Source organism: Scomber scombrus, chromosome 14, assembly GCF_963691925.1.
Source record: "Scomber scombrus chromosome 14, fScoSco1.1, whole genome shotgun sequence".
Classification (NCBI taxonomy): Eukaryota; Metazoa; Chordata; class Actinopteri; order Scombriformes; family Scombridae; genus Scomber; species Scomber scombrus.
Genome location: NC_084983.1, coordinates 26,750,059 through 26,757,897, shown reverse-complemented (window position 1 = coordinate 26,757,897; position 7,839 = coordinate 26,750,059).

Below are 7,839 nucleotides of genomic sequence, written 5' to 3'. Positions count from 1 at the left end.
CAAATGTCATAGCAATTACTTGAGCTGCATGAATGTGTGTTTGAATGATTATTATGAGTTAGAGAACAAGCAGTAATAGACTCAGGTTTATTAAAGCAGTTTTCAGCTTGAGTCTTTGCACTGGTTTAGCTCAGTGGTTACTTCTATCAACATTTCTTCATGGAAGAAAACTGATCTCCATCCCGTTCACGGGTTCGAACCACGGGCGCTGACCAGTGTTTTGTGTGTGTTAGATATAACAATAATAATAATAAACTTTATCTATATAGCACTTTTCTTTACCACTGTATGGTGTTCGGGTCTGTGGGACCAGTTTTCTTTTTTTTTAATCAAAATAAAAACAATACAATAAATTATTTTTTCAAACTCAGAGTCATTGGCCTTGGCTCATTTTCTGTGAAGAACATAATTCAGAACACATTTTCAATGACCACACACTGTACGCCACCCTACACATTCATATTACGTACAAGATGGTGTGTGTGTGTGTTTGTGTGAGAGAGAGGGAGCGCATGTGTGTTTCTGCAGCTGCCATTCCCACACAAGATTGCAACATTCAAGCACTTACACCTGGTTGCTCTCACATTCCCGCACATTTCACCCTCTGTCTTACGGGAACCAATCTTTATTTTCTCATACTCTATCCCAGCTACAAATTTGGGGGCGGGACACAATAAATATAGCTTTGCCAGTGTGGTTCATTATCACAACTGATGAAGATGGCCAAAAGATTTTCTGAGCTCAGAGGGCCTTGGAGTTGATTTTCAAAGAGAGAAGATTTTGATGATGATGTAGAGTTAAAGCAGTTTTCAGCTAGAGTCTTTGCACTGGTTTAGCTCAGTGGTTACTTCTATCAACATTTCTTCCTGGAAGAAAACTGATCTCCATCCTGTTCGCGGGTTCGAACCACGGCCGCTGACCAGTGTTTTGTTTTTTTAAACATATTTTTATTGGCTTTTTCAAACATTAACAGCCACACAACAATACAAAACAACAACAACAAAAAATAATGATAATAATTTAAATTTAATGTAGTTAAATTAAGTTTTCAGTAGTTTCGCATCATCTCACAACTCAAGATCATTTCTTTGTACTTCTGACCTGGATAAAGTCATTCATGCCTTCATATCATCTCACCTTGATTAGTTTAACTCCTTAAACTCATGTACACAGTCATGTTTATTCTGTTTATACCATAGACTGTATATAAGAAATGGACGTAACATCCGTGACGTCACCCATTGGTTTGTGGACTGCTGCTCGGAGGCCAATAGTTTCGGATCTGAGCAGCGGCATCTTGAAAATTTCAGGTGCATGCTGGGAAAAATAAAAAACACAGATTCTACTTATATGGGCATCAGGAGGAGCATGAGGCGGAGCGGGGGAGGTTGCGAGGGCTGGATCTACCACAGTCTACACCAGCAACCTGGTGATGCTAACCAAGTTAGCTGTTACGACTATAACCACAAAACTTTGGAGAAAACTGTTGGTGTGAATCAAGTTCATTTCTTATATACAGTCTATGGTTTCTGCCTCAAAACTGGAATTCTCTTCCTCCCCCATCCGATTCTCCCCCACTATCGAGACTTTCAAGAATCACCTAAAAAATTACTTCTACTCCCAAGCTTTTAACTGTGCCTAACAAAAACAAGTAAATAAATAAAACCAGCTCAGGTGTTTCAGCTGAGATCTCAATAAGTTTGTGCTGTTTATGCTCTAGGGGCCTGATTTACTAAGATCCCAAATAGTGGGTACTAAATTGCGTGCACAGTGCAATAGATTGCGCGTTTCGTTGCGTGTGTTTTGTGGGTGATCTACTAAGAATAACTGCGTAAATGAAAACAGGTGCAACAGGTGCAGACAGCAGTATTTAAATGAGGGTTTTGTGTCTTAATGGAGAGTTTGGACGAGCAGAAAGCTGTAAGCACAAAATGAAATGTGATCAGGTTCTAGTGGAAGAGGTTAACTAATATATTGAGTTATAACAAAAACAAATATTACCAGAAAAACCGACATATGGGAGAATATTAGTGACAAAGTCGATGCTGTTAGTAAAACCACAAATATTCCACTCCGAAAATATTAACACAGGTGGAAAAAATCTGTCCTGTGCGTATTCTGGTTTCGTGCCTCCGTCTCCTCGTCTCTACTAAATGGACAGCGCGTACTATCTTGGACAGTTGAAAGACGCAAACCTCAGTGCGCTGCGTTAGTAGATCAGCTTGCACATTTTTTGCCGGCGATGTCAAGTTTGCACACATTTTTACAAACGCAAACCTTTAATAAATCAGGCCCTATATGACCATGTACTTTATTATTGATGTTATTGTCGTAATTGTTATCATCATTCTGATTTTATTCTTATGGTTTTTCATGTGTGAAGCACTTTGGATCAACTATGTTGTGTTTAAAGTGCTATATAAATAAAGTTGCTCAGGAAATTTCAGCCTCACATGGAAATGACGACAAATTATGTAAAATTTAAATGTGTTTAAATTGTGTTTATCGCTGAAAGATGTTCATTTTATCCATAAAAACTATATAATATCCTTTCATATCAGTTAATGGGGGAAATAACACATGTAAAGAAAACCTTTCTATAAGAATTTAAGAAAGTTCAGATAGACAATTATCAGATTTGTAACTAGATTATATTATATTATTATTTATTTATATATTTACACATTTATTCTATCTACATATATGTGTATCTACATATTTACACATTTGTTCTATCTACATATATGTACACATGTATCTACATATATCCATATCTTCATACATATTTTGTACATCTGTGTAAGTTAGTCCGGTTTTAGCTGTCTCACTGTGACTCTTCCTGGAGCTTCTTCTTCCACCTTTTTGGTTTCCGAAGCCCCAGAAAGTGACGAGCTTTCTTCCAGGCAGAAATGCTGCCTTCTTGGATCTTTTCCTCAGACCGTTCAGCCACTGCTGCGAACTCCTCCACCTCATTGTGAAGAGCCTTCTTCTCCATTAATTTGGACTCCACCTGTGGCTTCTTCTTTTTCTAACTTTGTGGTTTCCTCAGTCCCACAAGGTGGCGGACCCGTTTCCAAGTGGACATTTTAACTGCGTTGAGTGTCTTAGGAGGTGTCAGACACTCACACTCCTCTATCGCAGTCTTGTGTTTAAGGTGTGAGCGCTGTGCATTAAGCTCAGATGTCTGCTCCTCCACTTGTGTCCACAGATCACTAACAGGGACCTCTTCCTGTAAGACCGTTGTATCTTCGGTCTTCTGAATGAGGGTTTCCTTCTCAACCCTCAGTGTCTGCATCAGATGATGACTGGTTTGGAGAATGGAACAAGCCATATCATTCATCTTCTGCAGCTGGTCTGTGGTGCAGTCTTGGGAGATCACATGGTTTGAGGCCAGCAAAATGACACCAGCCACATCATGGATCTTTTGAAGTCCTTGATTGAGTACTGTCCTACTCTCATTGTTTAAATCAATGTCACACCACTGGCTGGACCTATGATCTGAGGTGCTAATGATTGAGTTAGCCATGTCTTTGATCAGTAGCAGGTCTTCGTGGAGATATGAGGCTGTCCAAATGGAACCTGCCACATCAAGAATGATCTCCAGTTTCCGATGGAGTGATGTGTTGCTGACATTTTCAACCTGGGGCTGAGAGTCCAGTACCTCCACCTCTCCCTGAAGATCCTCAACCATCTCAGCGAGGCCTTTCTGCAGGTCGGTTATTTCCTGCTCATCCATCAGTGTCTGGATCAGATGGTGTAACATCTGCATAATTGAACTAGCCCTATCATTGATTGTGTCCAGTTCTTCATTGTGACATAGTTGATCGAGCCCATCAAATGAGGATAGTAAAATGTAATCTACCATTCTATTAATCTTCATCAGCTCTTGATGGAGATGGGTTTTTTTCTCATCCTCCAGATGAAGATCGCTCTCACACCATCTGCTGGCTATGTCGTACGAAGCCCTAAAAATGGAACCTGCTGCTTCTTTCAACTCCAGTTCTCTGTTGAAAGGTGTGGTCCTCTCGTTCGGCAGATGAAGGTCACATGGGCTGTCTCTTTGGTATGAGGCCAGCCAAATGGATCCAACCATGTCAAAGAGATGCTCAAGTTCCCGATGGAGTAACGTGTGGCCATCATACTCCACCTGGGACTGGGAGTTCAGGTCCTCCACTTCTATCTGATGTTCACCCTCCGTGATGGAGACTTCTTCCTCCAGGACAGCCACCTCTTCTGCAGTGTTATGAGGGAGAGTTTCCTGCTCCCCCTGCAATTTCTCCATCAAACACTGTGAGGTGAGTAAGATAGAACTGGCGGTGGTGTTTATATTGTCCAGCTCTTCTTCACAACGTTCACTGTCTGCCAGCTGTGAGACCTGAACAATTTCACTAGCCATATCGTAAATGCTCATCAAGTTTTGATGGATTAACGAGTTTGGCTCATTCTCCAGGTCCGGATCACTTTTACTCCAGTCAGCAGCTGCAAAATATGAGGCTTCAAAAATAGAGCTAGCTGTATCACCAATGGACTGCAGTTCATCGAGTGGTGTGCTCTCCTCTTTATCCAGATACAGGACACAGTCAGTATCGCAAGAGGCCACCCAAATGGTACCAGCCATGTCGTATATTTTTTGGAGTTCACGATGGAGTAAGGTGTTCCTATCATTCTCCACCAGAGAGTTCACATCCTCTTCATCTTTCTCTACATCCTCCTCTGTCACGGGGACGTCTGGCAGCAGGAGTGATGTGTCTTCTGCCATCTGCTGAGGAAGGGCTTCCTGCTCATCCCCAAAATCAGATGGCACCTATATTCTCCAGTTCTTCCATGTCAAAGATTTGGCTGTCCACTTTGTATGAGACCAGCCAAATGTTACCAGCCATATCGTTCATCCCCATGAGTTCCTGATGGAGGAACGTGTTTTTGTCGTTCTCCAGAGGCAGGTCACTGTCACACCACTGGCTGTCCAAATGATATGAGGCCCTAAAGATGGAACTGGCTGTATCACTGATGAACTCTAGTCGTTCATTGAGTGGTCTGCTCCTCTCATTCTCCAGATCACATTCAGATGTTTGGCTGTCTGTGCGGTATGACGCCACCCAAATGGAACCAGCCATATCGCTTCCAAGCAGCAGTCCACAAACCAATGGGTGACGTCACGGATGTTACGTCCATTTTATATACAGTCTATGGTCCCGCTCCACGATCCACCGGTCTAGGCTCTGGCTCGCCTTCAGAATCCACTCATACAAAAAATAAATAAAGTAGTAGTAATAGCATCTCGTTTGAATAAAATCTTATTCATCTCGTTAATCTTTCTTCTTCATGTATTTATCTTTTTATCTATTGATCTTAACTGTACAGTATTAACTCTCTTTTTATCTTAAATCAATGAACATCAACGAGTATCATATACAGCTGCACAATAACTTTTTTAACAGCCAACAAACAATTATGTATATGAATTTTAAATGGTTTTAACTCATCACAGCTTAATGTACACAAATTATGAAATGAATGACTTTCAATCATGTTTTTACCCAAGAAAATTAAATGAATTATCTTCTGTAAATTCAATTGCACACAGCTATGTGTGTTTTAACTCAACAACTAGCTCAAACTAGTTTAATCCAGCTTCCTTAGCTGTATAGCATATGCTAGCACAATCAACACAGATATCAATTTTCCCCACAGAAATACACAATAAAATACATTTTCCACCGCATCAAACATGTTTATCTGTCTGTTTTTAAACACTATCACAGAAACATAACTATACACAGTGGAGACATATTCAATAAAATAAGAAAATACTTAGCTGTGGGCGGCATCGCTAGCATGCTACGCTAATCGTTTATAGCATTTACTCACCAGAGTTTTCACTCGACAAGATCAATATCCACACGGTCAGGTTTTGGCACGAAAAAACCCTCTTCCTTGTATGGAAGTCATCTAAACTGATAACTCGAACAAAATTGTGATTTTAACAACTTTACAGTCAGTTTTCACTCGCTCGTCTATCTTGTGGTGCTCTGGTCTGCATCGGTGCATGAAAAACACAGAGAACAGGGAAAAACAAGGAAACTAAGGGCGTACTCACACTAGGCAATCGTACCAAGCACGTTTGCCCCCTAAAATCCGGATTATTTGGCTAGTGTGAGTGCAAGTGTACCGTGCTTGAGTACGGTACACTTCCCTGGTACGGTACGGTTGGAAGAGGTGTGCTTGAGCACGGTACACTTGGTCACGCATGCGCACTAGGGATTCATATTTTTCCCGAAAATAAGACATTTTAAATCCCGGGAAAAGAAGCCAATTTTCCAGGGAATCCCGGGAAATCGACGATTTTGAAAAAGGCAACACTAGCTGAGCCCTGGTCATTTCAAGCAACACGTAATGCAACGCGGATACATTATGTATGTATGGGTTCCCAATCCAACCATTTTTTGTGTATTATTTTATCATTATTAAGGCAAAAGAACTCAATTTATGGCCATCGACATTATAATGAATAGGCTATAGGCTTAATATTAGTTTGCATCCAGAGTGCTGCGTGGACTTCATTACATCTGCTGCACGGCTGGTACCACAATTATGAAATGGTAAGTTTATTGTCTGTGACTCTGTGACCCCCATAAAAGTAATATTTTACAAATCTGCATTATATAAACTAACAAAATTCGTTAAAGTAAGTCATTTGGTGACTTCTAAGTCATTAAATTAAGTCTTACTTTTACTGGCGTAAAGAGTTGAATCAGGACGTCTTTTTTACACAAGTATGTAGTACTGCATACTACACAGGCATGACTCAGAAGAACAAGCTTGCACTTTTTAATCATAATGCGTTGTGTTAATTGATTGGCTGTGTTGTGTTTTACCGGCATGTTTTATGAGAGTAAACTGTTTATATGTTTTTGGGCAACGTGTTGGAGGTAACCGTGCTTGAGTACAGGTAATGTGAGTGCGTGCCAGCGGGGGACAGGGGAGGGGGGACATCCGTGCTTCAGCACGGTATGGAACAACTGGCCCTAGTGTGAGTGCGCCTGAGAGGCGCTGTCAGCGTTTGTGTGAGATGAATGCGCACCCTGCTGGTGAAACTAAGCAATAGCATCTGAAATCTACTTAAGCTGTATAGCTCTACATATTGTAAAGCTGTAAACATTGGGGATTACACTGTGTGTGTAACTAATGGGCGTTACACAAGCATTTCCTTAAATATTCCTAAATAATTTGTCATTTCCCCAGATCCTGATTAGTTGCACTGGACAACACAGCCGGCCATTAATGAAGCTGGGATTGTACAAATGCCTGGATAACGGGGACAGCAGATCTATCTATCTATCTATCTATCTATCTATCTCAAATGTAATCAAAGTATTAAAAATAAAATAATGAATCAGAATTATGCCTAAGTACAGTATAAGACACACATGCAGCCCACTGATTGGGTCCATGTGGTCACATAAATAAAGTTATAATGTAATATCATGCCAAACTAGTTGTTATGGTGTTTTTATGGTTACACCACTTAGACATGTTTGGCATAATCCTTTAATATATTGACTCAAAATTGATTAAAAGCAGAAATTTTATGGAAAAAAAAACCCCCAATGTGTGCAAGTTATTCAAACGTTTATTTTCACACTTTAACCCCTTAATTTAAATTTGACTAAACCACGTGGACACAAAAAGACGTAATTGACCCGTAAACATACCTGCAAATGTCCTTACGTTGCAAGTGAGAAGTTTGATTACTGTCTTGGTAAGGGTCTCTCGCTCAATGTTTTAGTGCACGTGATCCCTTAGGTTCTTCGCCTTCCTCGTTAGTATAGTGGACAGTAT